The sequence below is a fragment of the Acomys minous genome (assembly GCF_964271855.1).
Source record: "Acomys minous genome assembly, chromosome: 8".
NCBI classification, from domain to species: domain Eukaryota; kingdom Metazoa; phylum Chordata; class Mammalia; order Rodentia; family Muridae; genus Acomys; species Acomys minous.
The window spans coordinates 83360413-83377408 of record NC_140489.1 but is presented as its reverse complement, the minus strand read 5'-3'; the positions used below and the strand labels follow the sequence as shown (position 1 = coordinate 83377408).

Here is a 16996-nt window from a genome sequence, read left to right as displayed (position 1 = left end):
CAGTGCTCTGAGAAAACGCATCCACACGCATTGCCTGGCCACCTGTGTGTATCATTCACCTGTGGTGAAGTCGGCCCTCAAGCCCAAGTAAAAAGTCTCCCATAGGAGCTCTGCAGGACTATTCCCTCCAACTCAGTGCCTCCTCCCTGCCCCCCTCTCCTTCCTCACTCTCCTTTCTCATTCTTTCCTCCCTCTTTCCCTTCCTACCCCACCTCTCTTTCACAGAATACCCATTGTAGAGGTTGCTCTGAATACAAAACCCCCATCTCTTTTGTTTCCCTCTTCTTTGGGGTCTAAAGCAACAGGTGCAATGACTTTGTTTCTAATACATCTCCCCCATGTTTGGCAAGGGAGCAATTGCCAGTATTTACTATGTGCCATTGGGTAACTTCTGTTTAAATCTCCTGTGTGCACTAGCCTCATGGGCCTTCTGAACCTCGGGTTTTCAAGCAGGGACCAGGAGCAGGGTGCAGGTCATGTGACACTTTCAAAGTCACATTTTAATTAAGTGATAGAGGTCGAGATTCAGCCCTGGGCAGATGCCTCTGAGTTGTGTGTTTTCCTAGACTGCCCTCTGCAGAGCGTGCCAGGGAGGGGACTGGTAGAGCTGTGCTGTGGTCAGTGAGGACTGCTGGCATTTTTTTTCTGTCTAATATCTTCATGTTTAAATCCAATTACTTTGGCATCATTATGATTGTGACTTTTGCTTTCATTGGTGCCACCCAGAGGCAATTACTTCTGTTGGTGATACCCCCATTACACAGGGAGGCACTGCAGGGCGTCCTGGTGCTGGGAACAAGCCACACTTCCCCATGGACCTCAGTAGTTGCCATAAAAAATTACAAGCTCATAAAATGCCTTTGAAGTTTTAGTTTTCAGAGCTCATTTAGAATTAGAATTAATTCATTGAGAAAGTCTTATCACACATGCACTCATGTGTATACAAATACATATGTGCACACGTGCATACAATGCACATATGTAAGAATGTGCCCACACATGAATATACACACATGTGCACACACAAGCATATACATACACACATGCACACAAGCACATGCACACTGACATGGTAACTTTCCTAAAGTGCCAAAGAGTAGGATGTTAACAAAATAACTCCTAACACAATTGGTATTTCAACGAGACTGGAACAGAGTTAATTCTGTGAATACACAGGCTGATCAGTGCAAAAATGTAGCTGTCCCTTTATCCTTGCTCCTGCCAAAATGGATGGAGCGTGGCAAAAATGGATGTAGTGGCTGGAGAGGAGGCTTAGTGTGTGGCCAGATACCATGAGTGACCCTGTCACAGCACACAAACGGCGATTCTAAGATTAGCCCCCGGAGTCAGGTGATGTGGGGTGAGTGAGTGTTCCCACACTATCCAGGCAAGCACATCGCACTGTGCTTCATGGTTCAATACATAGGCTCGCTTCACCCCGCAGCAAACCTCATATCACTGTATTGCACAGTTAGGGTAACTGGTGTCTGGGATAGTGGACTGGCTTGTCTCTCTTCCCACATTCCAGATTAAACCCTAGGCCCAGAATTTGAGCATAAGTGTTTGAACAGCAACTTCTCATTGTTGGTGTTAACTTTTTACCTGGCCAGATTTGGTTTCTATACAATGTCATCAGTATAAATAAAGGTAGAACCAGATGCCTGGACTGAATTGGGAAAGTCAATTGTGTCACTGGGCAAAATTCAGGGAGGCCTTGCTATGTATATTATGTGAATAAGGGCCCATCAGGGTGAGTATGGCTGAATCTGTTTACACCCAGCAGGCCAGCTGCTGCCTCTCTGGAGGTTGAGCATTCCTTGTGCAGCATAGGCGGCTTGTTCTTGTCCAGAGCCTGGATAATATTCAAGTCACCTATCTGTTCATACCATCTTCCTTTGCTGTGATTCTGTACACCCCCCCCCCCACCCAGGAGTGTGGCTCTACCCTTCTGGAGCCATGTGGCCTGGAAACAGACATTGCCTATGAAGTTCAGGGTCAGATGACACTCTCCAAGAAGAGAAATAACCCTTCCCACAGAAAATCAGGAGGAAGCTAAGAACGTGGAAACACAGTCTTCTGTGAGTGTCCTAAGCACCATCTGTCCCCCTGTCCCCTGTCCCTCTGGAGGACGCCCACCAAGACTACAGGCATTGGCACTGGGGACAGCGGGAACTGTGAGGAGCTTCATCAGGATTGTGCTGCTGAGCCAAGTCTGTCCTAGACGTTCACACCTCTCCGTTCGTTCTCTCACTTGGCGGCAGGCAGGTATTCACAGCTCTCCAGGCGTCCTCTCTAGAGCAGAATGGAGCACCAGATCTCTCCATCGGCTCCGTGCTAAGGTGGGCCAGAAAGGAAGAGAAACAACAGATGCCCAAGACAAGCCTCACGCGACATACCCAGGTTCTATCCACCCTGGTCTCTCACCCGTGCTGCTCCGTGCTCACTTTTGTGAGCACCTATGCATCAGGTTTTTAAGTGTCTTCAGGCGCAGAGCTAATTATCACCTCCTTCTGAGTCTCATTCCTCAGGGACTGGCAAGCTGACACGCTGACATGAGCCCACCACACTGCTGAGATTCTTCACACCGGCAAAGTGTCTGTGTTCATGGACTCACTAAGTTCTCAAAGCAAGAAGGCTGAATGGAGATGCTTCCACCTGCAGAATGAGATAGAGACACTATTGTAGGAGAGCCTGCTGATGCTCCATGACCCTCAGGGGCACAGCAAGCATCTCTTCCACTGTCTATGGAAGCAGTTTTGAGGCCCCAGTAGGACACTCTGACCTTTTTGCTGGGCGTGCTCCCTTCTGTTCCTTCTCGTGTTGGATTCCATCTAGAACAGCGGTTCTCAACCTGTGGGTCATGACCCCTTTGTGGAGCCAATGAGTCTTTCACAGGGCTTGCATATCAGATAGCCTGCCTAGCAGACATTTACATTATGATTTGTAACAGTATAAAATTTACAGTTATGAAGTAGCAACAAAGTCATTTTATGCTTGGGGAGTCACCACAACATGAAGAACTGTACTAGAGAGCCCTAGCATCAGGAAGGTTGAGAACCACTGACCTAGGGTCTGTTGTGCTCAGAAAGTGACTGCTTCTGCACTGAAAGTGAGGAGCGAAGCCTTAAGCACTTACCTGTCATGTCTGCCCCCATGTAAAAATGGAAGTGAGGACAGGTTGGGGTGCAGAGGAAGGCTGGAGGCCAGTCAGGTGCAGTGATGGCCAGAGAGACAGTGGGCACCAAGACAGACAGAGCAAGTCAGCCTATTCTCACTGTCCTACAAACTACACACATGCTCGTGTTGTGGTCACTGAATGGTTGGTGCTGGGGGAATAATGGGGAGTTTAGGAAGTGGGACTCCAGAGAAACAGAACGGGTAGGATGTGTGCACAAACACGTGGTTCATCCTTGGCTTGATGGGCTTTGGGCTGAGATGGTGTGAAAGTGTACCCGCACAGCTGCTTGGTTCTTCCTTTTCGTCTCGGCACACAACCTTACATCATCAACTCTGTGAGTTTCCTCAACTTAGGCTAAGCTGGGTGTTTTTTTTTTTTTTAATTTTATAATTATATTTATGTACAGAAAACTTAATAATGTACATTTAACCCAGTTTAGTGGCACGTTCTTTAGCCTTTGCCTCTTTAGCCTTTGCCTTTTCTAGCTTGGCAATGGAAGCTACAGATTTAGGACCCAGGACTTTGCCTCCCCAGGGGCAACGGATCTCATTGTATCTGTTGTTGTAATTGGTGCTAAGAGCTTCCACCAGCTTAGCCAGAGCACCCTTGTCTTCCGAGTTAACCTGTGTGAAGGCAACAATGTTGCGAATCTTCCTGTGGACCAGCCGCCCCAGCCTGGCCTTTCCCTTGATGATGCAATAGGGGCCCTTACCTCTCAGCATAGGGCAGGTAGGAAGACCACCAGCTCAATGGGGTCTATGTCATGCGCAATCACCACCAGCAGAGTCTTCTTGTTCTCCACGAAGGTGGTGACTGTATTGACCCCTGCTCAAAGGATGGGTCTCTTAGTTGGGACGTCCCCTTTGCCAGCAGCTTTCTTCTCAGCACGCGTCAGTGGCCTTTGCCTCTTCTCCTGCTTTGTCTCTGGTCTGTACTTGTGGACAAGCTTAAACAACTGGGTAGCTGTTTGCCGGTCCAGGGCCTGGGTGAACTGGTTAATGGCAGGAGGCACTTTGAGCCGCTTATAGAGGATGGCTTGTTGCCGCTGTGGCCTGATATAGCGGGGCCATTTAGCGAAGCAAGTGAGCGAGATTTCTTTTAGGCTGGATCTCTTGCCCAATGACAAAGTTCTTAGGCCTCTTCTCAAAGAAGGATTGACCACTTTCTTGGCCTCCTGTTTCTTCACTGCGGCAGGGGCTGCGGCCACCTTCTTCCCCTTGGCCTTCTTTCCCTTGGGCGTCTTGCTGGGCTAGAGGAGAGAGAAAAAAAAGGGAATTGTGGGTAATATGTAAGCGGCTGCAGTGCTGAGTATTTTGATTAGAGCAGGAGAGGCTAAGATACAGTGGACAATAAGTCAGTTGTATGCCCCGAATTTTCAGTTTATGATATTTATAGCCTAACAAAGCTTGATTGGGTTGAAAGGCCTCTGTACCTGGAGAGAGATTCACTCTAGAAATCTGTATGCAGATGGGCAAGTCCACTGTGCTCTGGGTGGCCTGGCAGAAGGACCAAGGCTGCAGGCCAGGTCAGGTCATCTGATATGCCATCCCTCTTGTTCCAGGGACCTGCGACATTGTTCTGTGCAGGCCTTCAACTGTGCCATGGTTTGCATCTGAAATTTGTCTCAGAGTTCAGCCTCTACTGTGAGGTATGGAAAGTGGAATTCACTTCATAGTGGTATCTATATGGCAGCCGTGGGAGTGAATGAGCTTGGGTCATTAGATTGGTGCCAATGACTGAGTTCTGGTAGTTTTATAGGAAAGGTGAGAGAAAGAGACCAGAAGGTATGTGTAAGCTCTCAGTTCCTCATCATCCTTGAGACTTTGCAGTTACCAGACATGACCCTTGCTTTTCACCTCTAGAACTGCAAGTCAGACCTTGTTTCTTTTTTTAAAAACCCCTTCATAATATAAATATGGGTAATTTTAATTCTTTGTGATTTCTGGTATTCTATTTTTTCACTTTTTAAAATTAATTCATTTATATTACGTCTCAATAGTTATTCCATCCCTTGTATCCTCCCATTCTTCCATCCCTTCTGCTTTTCCCCTACTCCCCTCCTCTATGACTGTGACTGAGGGGGACCTCCTCCCCCTGTACATGCTCATAGGGTATCAAGTATCTTCTTGGTAGCCTGCTGTCCTTCCTCTGAGTGCCACTAGGCCCCACCCAAGGGGCTGTCAAACCTTTCTTTATAGGGTTACCTAGGCTGTGGTGTGCTGTCAGTAAGAGGCGAAGTGGACTGACTGGATGAGGCCTCCACTTTGGGAAGGGTAATCCCTGTTTTCTGAATACTAGGGGTTCATGGGAGACACCTCTCCTGGCGTTTACATAGCTTTTGGTACTCTGAACTTCCAGGCCTCACATTTATATAGCAGGTGTTTTATCCCCTGTGGGATTGCCCAGCCCTTCCTGTGGTTTGAATGTGAAACGTCCCCCAGAGACTCATGTGTTGCAAGACGCTGGGGCCTGGAGATAACCTAAGGGAGGCTGCAGGGATGTGCACAACAGAGAGTTGGGGAGGACAAAGGGGTTGGGAAGGGCATAAGGAATAAGCCAAGGTGGCGTACAGGCAATGGACGTGGGTACCTTCCACGACATAGGACTGCAGTTCCCAAAAGAAACTTGTTTTCTAACTCTCACTGTCTCCTGAGGCAGCAGCTACACTCATGTGGGAGCCCCCATCTGTGGAGACAGGGATGCATCTTTCACTCAGTGCTCACCGCCTGCAGGATTCTGTACTTTTTCTATGCATGTGGGTGTCTGAATACAGTTCCTGCTGGTCACTGGTTGCATCTCCTTTCAGATTCATCACTCACATATTTACTAAATTAGATCCTTCTCTCTGAAGGATGGCCAGTGCCCTGCCATGATGCCAACTGGTGCTTCCTCCCGCAGTGGGAGAGGTTCCAAGGTTCTGCATTTGTGTGGTCCTCCCAAAGACTCAAGGACTGTGGGAGACTCTCTGGCGACTGCAATCCTAACCCTTTGATCCTGTTCTGAGTCTCAGAATGAATTGCAACCCACCCCTGACTCTGACCCTCTGAGGGGGGCTTCTGAGAGAGTGCCTGCACTGAACTTATATTTGTCAGAACGAGAGGGCATGCCTCCTTCTTCAAGTAAGCTTGGCTTAGAGTCTGGGCCTGGCAGGGTCCTTCACCCAATGGCTCTCTAGTAAGATGCATGCGAAGTAATGAGCTATCCATGATTAATTATAACTAACTTGGCCTCTTTCTTCCCCCAGACACTCAATCTAAATATTTACCAAGAATTCTGATCTAATGCTCATTGTCCAGATTAATAGTATTTCTTCCTTTAAAAACAACGAGACCGTTTTCATTCAAAATCAGCTATTATTTGGAGTCCAATCAGCATGTGATGTGGCCACATAGTTCCCATGCTTGAGATGACAGATAAGCTGCTGATCAGCAATAGAGAAAGGCACTTGGTCTTGTGGAGTTGACCTGAGCCTCTGAGGATGCTGGCCTTTTGTGCCATACCCACCTCAGCCTGTGTGCACCCTCAGTGGAGGCCTCTGAAGATCCTTGGGTGGTGAACTAGAGTGCATGGGGGTGCAGTGGGATCCTATGTGTTCCCTCTTGGAACAGAGATCCCTGTGCAGTCTGGGAATGTGTGAGCCTTGTGCTGGCAGGCTTTCCAGGGCTAGTTTCTATGATATAGTGCCAAGTGTATTGCTGCTCTCCTGGTCCTTCTTTACTCAGGGTACCCTGATAAGCTCAGGAGTGGAGTCAAACCTTCCTGTGTGGAAACTGGACTCTAAGGAGTCATTATATCTTAAGCTGGGCGCATCAACTTCTTCCCGCCCCCCCCCCCCCTTTGCCAGGAGTGTCCAGACACTCATTTGTAGCACTGTTTGGCCAAGAGGAGTTAGCTTGATTGGTTTTGGGAGTGCTGCATGAAAATGATTTCCTGAAGACCAGAGAACACAGGCATCCACATGCCTCCTTCTTTTTATTCTAGTGCTGCCATGGACACACTACTGTGACTTTCCCATTCTGAGGGCCCAACACACGAGGGCAGATCAGGAGGCAGGGATGGAGAGAACTTTGTTGAGTTGCTCTCTGCTTAATGCTGAGACTGGGATGTCCCCTCCCTGAGCATTTCAGCCTGTTCTATAGTCAGATGTGGAAGAACCACTCTAGCCTACCACCTGATGCCTAGGGCTACACTTCCCCTGCCTCACAATCCCCCGGAACCCTACTGATGGGTGATGCTTGTTTGTGGAGTCTGTTCTTTGTATTCACCATCTTTACTTCTTTATTTTCATGGGTACAAGGTGTGACTGCATAAGCATATATGCACCAAGTACATGCAGTGACCGGAAGAGGACATTGGATCCCATGGAAATGGAGTAATTGATGTTTGCTGGGAACAAACATGGGTCCACTAGAAGAGCAGTAGGCACTCTCAGTTTCTGCGGCATCTCTGCAGCCCCCAGGTCTGGTTGGTTTTTTGTTTGTTTGTTTGTTTGTTTTGTTTTTGGTAGATTCCCTGAGATTTATCTGCAGAGCTCAGCAGATTTCTGGTTTAAAGCCCCCCAAAATGCACCTTTATCAACTAGTCCTTGGGATTCAGAAACTGCTTTGTTTTTGTTGTTGTTATTGTTGTTTTGCTTTGTTTTTAATTACTGAAAACATGGAAACCTCCTGCCCATCATCTTCCTGCTGACTGTGTCCAAGACCATATAAGCCTTGGCTGTTCAGTACTTCCCAGCCAGGGTGTCTCTATAGAGAACAGGGCAAATTCTGGAGACATACTTGGTTTTCATGGCCTGGATATGCCACTGCCATTTGGTGGGTGGAAGCCTGAAGCTCAGTTGGGAAAGTCACAGTACCATGACAGCTCCATGACCAAGTGCTGTCTAGGGGAAAGCACCAGAGATGAGAGCAAGGCTGACTTTGGACAAAGAGGCACGGAGAACAGTATTTGTAGCACACTGTGACCTTATAAGGAATGGGCAAGGGGTGGCATGGTGGACAAATATCTCAGTAAGGACTGGAAACACTCTCTCCTGGAGCAATGTCCTATTCATACCTGATGGCCTTAATGATCACTGTGAAACAGACTGTGGAGAAGTCCCATAAAACATGACATGCACATGGGACAGGGGCCGTCAGCGTGAGCCTCTGGGCAGTCACACACTCCAGATAAATTGGAACGAGCTGCTTTAAGAATGTTATTAGAAACAGTTTAGTTCGATGTCACATATTCTGTGCGCTCGGCAGTGGTGTGTGGACCACGGTTCTGTAGAAGGCTCCACATACTCTGTCACGCTCTGCGCGTTGACTCCCCCAGCAGCTGGATCTGCTTTGCCACACTCCTTCTCCAGCCCTTCTCCTGCAGAAACCCTGCAGCCCGTATTTCTCTTTTTGCTGCTTCCACTATGATCCCCAAGTCTGGGGCAGCTCTTTCTCTGTATGTGGATTGCCTCCCTGTGGATTACTCACTCACTATGGGGTCTGGAGCACTGCAGGGTATCAGGAGATCTCCCCTGCAGTGGACCTAGGGGATGAGCAAGAGAAAATCCGATCCCTGGTAGCCAAGCCTTTGCACTGAGGTCAAGAGGCCTTAGACTGGGTGGGTAGAAGGCAGGGCTATGGGTAGAGGTGTTTACTGAGGAGGAGTCAGAGGAACAGTCACCCAGAAGTGAGGATGTAAGGGTTAGGTGGCTGCTAAGCATATGTGTATCTGTTTACAGTTTCTCTTGGTGAGCAGAGTCTGGCAGATGACAGGTCTGGATGGCTTGAAAGGCAGGACCTGGCATGGTTCTCAGAAGCCTTGTTTCTGCTCGAAGGTATTTCTCTTGTATCATCTTTACATAAGAAACCACATTTATTCTGGCTGGCTGCCTCATGGTCTATTCCTGGCAGGTATTTGTGGTTGCACTTACAGGAAGTCAGAGGCCACCACTTGGCTCAGTGAGTCACAAGATCAATGGCTCCAGATTCAGTGTTTTGTGCCCACCCAGTTGGTTCTTGGTCTCTCACAGGGGAGTTTAGCGGACACCAGAGACTTACCCACAAGGACAGAGTCATCACTTGCTTCTGATGTCTGAATGTCTTTTTCGTGAAGGAGTGTGGAGGAGAGAGACTTAGACTCACCCGTAAGTGGGGACCACCTAGATGTCCTCATTGTGGAAAATCACAGGCAAACTGAGAACCGTTCCTGCGTAGAGGGAGAATGGCACTGGCTGCTCCTTCCCTGCTCTTTAGTTCTGCTTTTGGTGGGACATGTCAGGAACTTTACGTGGTGTTCATGACCTCAGAGGGAATCTTGGGATTTTGTATCCAAGTGTCTGAGTAGCAAGGGATTCTTTAGCAACCATGAAGACAACAGCTGCATGCTTATATTTATTCTAACGGTTTAAAAATGAACGGCAGTAGCCAGGTGTGGTGGTGCACCTGCAATCCTTCCATTTGGGAGGCTAAAGCAGGAGACGTATTATGAGTTCAAGGCCAGCCTGTGCCACAGAGCAAGACTCTGTTTCAAAACAAACAAACAAACAAACACTTTTTAAAGTGGAAAAAATGTTAAAACAAAGGAACACTGGGTTTTTAGTGGGTATTGTAGGCTAGATGAGAAGGGAGTAGCAACAGGACAGGCCCTGTTGTCTGATGTGGGTCATATTCTCCCTGGTCCTTCTTGTCTGATGTGCGGTAGGGTAGAAGGTCAAGGTATACATTGGGACTGCTGACTCTGAGTCTCCTGACCGTGGCCTAGCCATTGGCCTTGCTTTGACTGATGCAAGGGTGGCCATCTTGATAGTTGGGGAGCCCCAACCTTATCAGTTTGGAATCCTGTGATCATCATGTATGTGCTGGTAGGTGACTTCAACAGTCACATAGCCATGCTGCCCTGGTATTCTCAAAGGATTTCCACTGGTTTTCTGTGAGGATGTAGAGGATATAGCATGTATTCTATTGTCACGGCCAGTGAACGCTCCTATTGGCAGGGCACCCTGCCCTAAGTGTGGCTATCTGGGGCCTTTCTACTTACAGGCCACTCAGTGGTGAATGAGAAGACAGACCTCTCAGCATTGTGCTCAGGGTAGCTTCTGTGGCTCCAAGCGAACGGGTAGATTCTAGTCTACTGTTTCCTCTCTGTTCCCCACTGAGCATAGAGGACGCCTCACAAACCTGAACTTGGTAGCAAGTAGCTGTATTCTGTGTTCTGTGACAGGGGGAGAAGGAAGGAGGGAGGGAGAGAAGGACACACACACAACACACAGACACACAGACACACACACAGGGGGGTTGTACCTGCACCACCTGCAGAACTGGAGCCCCCTAAGAGAGCTGAGGATGCCCCCAGCCTTTCCTTTTTACCAGTTGTGTGACCTTGAGGCAATGCCAGGTCTGTATAAGGTGGGATGACTCCACCGTCTACAGATAGGACGAGGCAGGTGCTCCCCGGTCATCCTGTATAGACAAGGACTGTACATAAAGGGTGACTAACGCTCAGTAGCAATGTCAAGTTCTCCTGTAATGGTGGTGCCTGGTTCACTAAGGAGCAACTCCCCTTTGTGTTGTATTATCTAAACTGCTCCCCCTATACAGTTGGCAGGCAGACATGTTCTTAAAGGCAGGCCTCTTTGACAAAGCTTGCTGACATTTTAAATTTCAGCCTTCTTTAAGAAGTCTTGATAAGACTATTAGGGGCACAAACTTGAAGAATACTGGGTTTGCATCCTCTGGGAAACAGTGAAGGAGCTCTTGTCCTCAGGATGACTTCCTGGCAAGTGCCTTTTCACACAGAGCACACCTTGCCTGGAGCCACTGTGATTTATCAGACAGCCCTGTGCTCACAGACCTCACGGACGGAGGAATGGGGCTTTTCTCTGCTCTATTTCCTTGAGTCAAGAGCAGAGCTCAGCCCATTGCTGATGTTGATAAATAAGCACTCCCAGGCCCAATTAAAAATGGCTGCAAGCACAAGCCTTTAGAGGCGGGGCATGGGCTGGTGTGGAGCCTCAACTGCTGACAGTCGGACGCCTTGCTGGGTACCAGCACAGCTCATGGCTTGTGCATTTTCCTGTAGGAAGCCCTGCAGGAGATGAGCACGCATCTCTTGACAGGTCTCTGCAGCGACCTTCCAGTTCATGAATCCTGGAATGAACTTCAGACGTCTTTTTCTGGGATTCCAATTGCCCCTCTGGTGCGCGCGCACACACACACACACACACACACACACACACACAAACAGAGGGCTTCTAAAGGAAGGATGTGATTCCTATTGGATTCTTAATTTGAATTTCCCAGTGTGCCTCTGTAGTCTGCAGTGGTCCTTGTCATCTACTCAGCAGCTGCTATGTGCTGGGTGTACGCCTGCTCACAGGGCAGGCACTGGAGGCAGAGGGCTTCCTTGTGCTCCGAGAGCCCCTCAGAAAGCACATGGCACAGCGAGACAGAGTCACGTGACAGGCAGTCCTGTGAAACAATGTGTGAAAGAGCCAACTGAAGGATCCAGGTGGGCACGCAGGTGAAGTCCTGCATGGAGAAGGATGTAATATCTACCAGAACATGAGCTTCCGGCTGAGTCTTAAGGTTGAACCAGCAGTATTGCTCTCTGCAGAGAATCCTGATAGGGAAGAAACTTTCAGAAAATAGTAAGGAGCGGAACAGAGCACTCTGCTTGGGTGACTGAAGGTGCAGAGTTTAGAAAAGGAGTAGAGGAAGGCTTGGGAAAATACAAAAGTAATGGGGCTCAGGGGTAGCCAGTTTGACCCAAGAGGCTTGGAGTGTGGGGGAAGGAAATTCCACCACCTGCAATGCTGCTTGGTGGGTGAAGTCTTCACGTGGACTGTGGGTCTGGCTAGAAATAAAAAAAATGTGCTATATTTGCTCCAAGTGAGGGAAGAGATGGGGAGCCGAGAGAGAAGCTCACGTTGACCCTGTTGGATGCTACACGCTCCGCAGGGCAGAGATGGGGCCTGCCTTAGGCACCAGGAGGAACCTGGCTGGTGTGAAGAAGGAAGGGCCTATGGAAGCCAAGCCTCAGGACCGGAAGACTCCTGCCAGCTGCGCTCTAGGGAGAGGCTCCATCTTCCTCCCACCCTGGGAGCATACATGGCGCAGAGCAAATGCTTCCTGCCTTGGCTGGGAACAGGGAGCGAATGTGCCTTCTGTAAAACAGCCATTGTCACCGGTCCCCACATACTGTGGGTCTCTGGACCCTTTAATTCCTTTTCTAGAAAGCTGGGCAGAGCCCCGGTCTCCATTGATACCAGGCTCAAGGTCATAGGTGACAGCATTCAGGCCACAGGCTGCTTGTTATTGTTCCAGCACGGGCTTTGCTAGTCTGCATTGGTGATGACTTGGTGACAGACCCAAAGAGGCCACCAGCAGTGGTTCCCTGAGCAGAGCAGTTTGTCTCCAGAAGAGACTGTCAGTAAGTAGTGTGATGAGGTGATAAAGGGACTTGAGGTCTGATCTTGAGATATTTGCTGGCTGTTTCTCCCAGACAGCTACAAGCGTAAGGACCTACAGTAGAGGGGCATGCTCTCAGAAGCAAGACTTACAGGGAGGCCGTGCTGAGAGAATCAAATTCTCTAAAACTAGGTCAGTGTCCGGAGGGCCTACTGGGTGCTGCTTAAGAGCTCCTCTCATGCTTGAGGCACCCAGAAGAGCACTGTGTTCCCTCCCAGGGGGAACCCAGCTCCCACTTATGGAAAAAAAAAATCCCCCGAGACCTTCCATTTCCTCATTTATTTTTGATCTAAAAAAAAAAAAATGAAGTGGGAAACTGGTTCATGGTGTAGCTGGCAGAAAATATGCTATCTGTCACGTTCAGATAGGCTTGCCCTCCCGTTACTTAGGTTACAAGATTCTATCTCCTAAATAAGGTCAATCCTGCAGGAGAGATTGCACGGGCAGCGCTGGTCTGCAGCGGGGAGGCACATGGTAACCCGGGCACTATCACTGAACAGGAGGCTGATGAGTCACCTCGATAGAAACACAATTGCTCACTGGAACTCCCACAAATGGAGTTTGGAAAACAGATTAACTGCCTGGGTCATTGTCTGGGGCAGAGGCAAGAGCCTGCTCAGCTGCCTCCTGGGGCTTTCCTACTCTGCTCTGCTCCTGGGGGGTGGAGTTGTGCTCTATCTCAGGGAGAGGAGGACTCTTGGTTTTGACAGCTCTGCTGTGGGTCTGAAGGTTAACGGTAATTCCTTTCCTTCTAATGCTGAGCCGCCTCTCTCTAAGTTCAGGGTCAGAGTAGCAGCCACGAAGCCAGGTGGGTCTGTTCCAAGTGGCTCATCCCGCAGGCTCTCCTGGTGCAGGAGTTGAGGGCTGTGCATGCAGCCCCCTCTGGCCCCAACTGCTAGGGAGACCAGCACAGAGGCCCTTTATGCTGTATTCGGTGTCTAGTCATCCAGGGACTCGCTTGGGGACCATCTTAGCTACAGTTCTTACTTTCTCTCCTTGAAGCTGAGCTTCTGCGATGGAGACAAGGCGGGGCTTCACCTAGGCCACCAGGTCAAGTTGTTCCTCTTGGGATCATGGCAATGCTCTGCAGCTGACTCCTATTCGGTGGTATTGGTGTTTATGTGGGGTTTCCTATGTATATTTTGATTGCTTTTTTTTTTTTAAAGCATAACTTCTTTTAAAAATTATTCATTTAATGATGAGGCCTTCTCTGGACCACCCCATCCTAGGCTTCCTGCCATACCCAAGTCCAATATCTGGTTTTCACCCCTTGAAGGTCAGCATCTTCTGTCCTCTAGGCTCTGTGCTGCAGCCACCTGGCTGGTTGCTTGGCTCTGTCCACAAGGATTATCTTGAGACTCCAAGACCTAAGCAGGACCAACCGAAGATGAGTCCACAGAGTATAGTCCAGCCTCATGACTCAAACCTCAGCTCTGCCACGAACCAAGTTCTAACTCTGTGTGGGTTACCTAATTTAGTCCAGGATTCCTCCTCTGTTACAAAGGAGACCACGATTCCTACCTGTGCAGTGTTGTCATGGAAACTTCTCTCTTTATTGCCTGTCAGTCACAGAGCAGGGGAACAGGAGTCCTTCACTAGCTTTGGCTCCTCTCACTCCCATGACCTGACTGAGAAGACCCCAAGGACATCACCTCTTCTGTGTTCATGGAAGACCAGGATGGAGCCTGGAGCTCACCATTTCTGCTATTCACACTCACCACAAAGACGCCCCTCAGTGACATCCTGTCTCAGAAGGGGCCTTCAGGCTTCTCATCTGGCTCTGACGTGAAATTGGGGTGCACAGTGAGTAAAAACATGGCTGGTTATAATTCCTGGGCATTCGGAGACAGAATGCTTTGTTGAGAAGAACAAAGTGTGTCCTTATCATTGTAGCAGATCTTTATAAAATACAAACAATTATGGCAATATAAATAGCCAACACCAAGTGGGTACTTATCATACACTGGGCTAGATGCTTATACCAAATGCTGCGGATGCAGGATTTAATTTAGTCTTCGGGGCATTTTTCCTCTTCTTTTCATAGACCAGAAATTTGAAATCTAAAGGGGCTGAGTAGTTTGTGTGATAGCATATATAAAATGTCTGTGACTCAACTAAATATGTTCAACACAGAATCTTACTCTCTACTTTGGGCTGTCTAGTAAATGCATAGAAATGACCTGTGTGTTTCATAGAGTTGTATTTTTCTATTTTATTTATTAAATTTTAATCTCTTAGTATGAAATAAAGTAAAATTGCATTTTGAGTATTTCCCTCCTCAAGACGATCCTCTCAATGCCATTAGTGTAATAAGTCAGTCCTTACCCATTGTTTCAGGGCACACTTTTTTAAACATATTGAATTCTTAGTTCTATTAGCATTTGTTTCTTTCTTCCTCAACACCATTATTTCTCACACATTTCTTTCTTTTTACGAAAGCTGCTTTGCCCCTTCATCGTGGTTGACTGTCATTGGTTAGGATTTTGGGCAAGTGCGATGGACGAATCGCCTTGTTCATGCAGCCTCACTTCATCCTCACGTCCCTCCTTATGTTGGACACTGCTGCCGACCGAGGCCCAAAGCTTAGGTGCTGAACAGGGCTATCCCTGTGTGCCTGTGCATGCCAGCCAGAGGCCACCAAGCACACAGGGGGACTCACTGCCCAAGGCCACCCAGCAAGGATCAGGGCTTCAGCCTGAGCAGGATTGGTTTGCCCCAAGTCAGAGCCACCAGACCACAAGGGGTGATGTTGAAGGTCCTTCATATCTACTGAAAGTCTGTGCATTCACAGCCCTCCAGACTTCACCCCTCCAGCCAACACGACTTCCTTCTCTACGTGCTTCCTTGTCTGCAGTTGCTGTTGGCCTCAGTGTCGTCTGAGATGTGTAAACTGAAAACAGCATTCTCGAATCCGAATCCTCCCACCTTGTCTTTGTCTGCCCCTTTCCAGCATCCATCTCATCTCCAGAGCTGCAGTGATCTGACTTGAGGACCCAGGGGTCCTAGGGATCTCACCCTCCTCTTTTCTTTTAGCCCATGTCTAATATTTGCAGCTTTCATCACGATAAGGACGCTGGTCTTTTGAGCACTTCAAGGCTTTCCACCTCCAGTGACACTGAGGATCACCTCTTGACTTACAGAGCTGGGTCTCTTCCTGTTCCTTATCTCTTCCAGGGGTCGCTCTGATGATTCTGTGCTGCCTGGTCACCACCTGAAGTAGCCTATCCTCAGATCCTATCTCCTCAGCATCCCCAAACCTCAAAGCTTCCGAGCTTCTGAGGCTTGGAGCCAAATGATTTGTCTGCCGTCCTCACCCCTCTGGGATGGCAAACACATCTTTTATGCCTATGATCCCATATGACTTTGGGTCAGAAGAAATCGTTGTGTGAGCTAGGAATGTGCCTAGTGTGAATTAATTCCTGTGTTACAACCTCAGCACTACATAACCAGGTGTGGTGGCACATGCCTGTCAGGCAAGCACTTAATAGGAAGATATCAGAGGATTAGATCAAGGTCATCATCATCTGTATGGTGAGTTACAGGCCAGCCTGGGATACAAGAGACATTGTATCAAAACAGCTAACCAAACCAAACCAAACCAAAACAATAGGTCAAAACATGAAGACACCTGCGTGCAATTTTTGGTGGATTTATATTCTTCGAAGGGTCTCAGACCCATGTGAAGGCCATTGTGCTCGCCTGTATTGTTTGATTGCACTTGGCTGTATCCCTGAAGCCCATCTGCCCAGGAACTGCAAGCAGGTGTATCCTGGGAGCCGTGGGCCTGAATGTCTGCTTGCTCAGTGGGCCAGAAACTGGGATTCCACCCTTCTCTGCCATCTTCCTGTCTCTGTGATGGCACGGAGCTCCCTAGTGGTTTCCTTGTGCTTGGGAAGCTGGTCCAGAGCACCTTGTGAATATGGTCCTACGACAGACTTTGATTGGCTGTTCTCTGCAGTCTGAAGTGTGGAGAGCTGTGTCTGCAAACTCTAAACCATGAGGAGCTGTGAAAGCTGCTTTGTCTCCATTGCCTGGGCAGCCCAGCTCACTTGGGGCATGTTCTGCCAGGTCCTTGAGAATACCAGTGAAAGGAGATGAGCTCATCTTGGCTTCTGGCAATGTTGGTGTCCCCAAACTTAGTTAGTATCTTTCTTTGGGCCCGAGATCTCACTCTGGGAAATTATCACCAGAAGACTTAGCCCATTTGTGATTTCTCCTCAGGTGACTCCTACAAAGTGTATCAAGATCATTAGGAAAATCGCATCCCACACTGTCATCTCCCTGCGATACACTATTTCCAATTGTTGCCCGACTCCTGCTTCCCATTCTTTGATGTGTGGGGCCCCTGGATAGAAGGTATAGACAACTCAAA

General features: G+C 48.6%; 1 pseudogene across 1 annotated transcript; it reads right to left on the bottom strand.

Annotated features, from left to right (window-relative positions):
* Positions 1–3603: 3603 nt before the first annotated feature.
* LOC311604125 (large ribosomal subunit protein eL8-like) lies at positions 3604–9331 on the bottom strand (annotated as a pseudogene). The gene is made up of 3 exons: positions 9217–9331; positions 8234–8264; positions 3604–4510 (listed from the first exon to the last, which is right to left on the bottom strand). The product of its transcript is annotated as a large ribosomal subunit protein eL8-like (transcript).
* Between the last annotated feature and the right edge of the window lie 7665 nt (positions 9332–16996).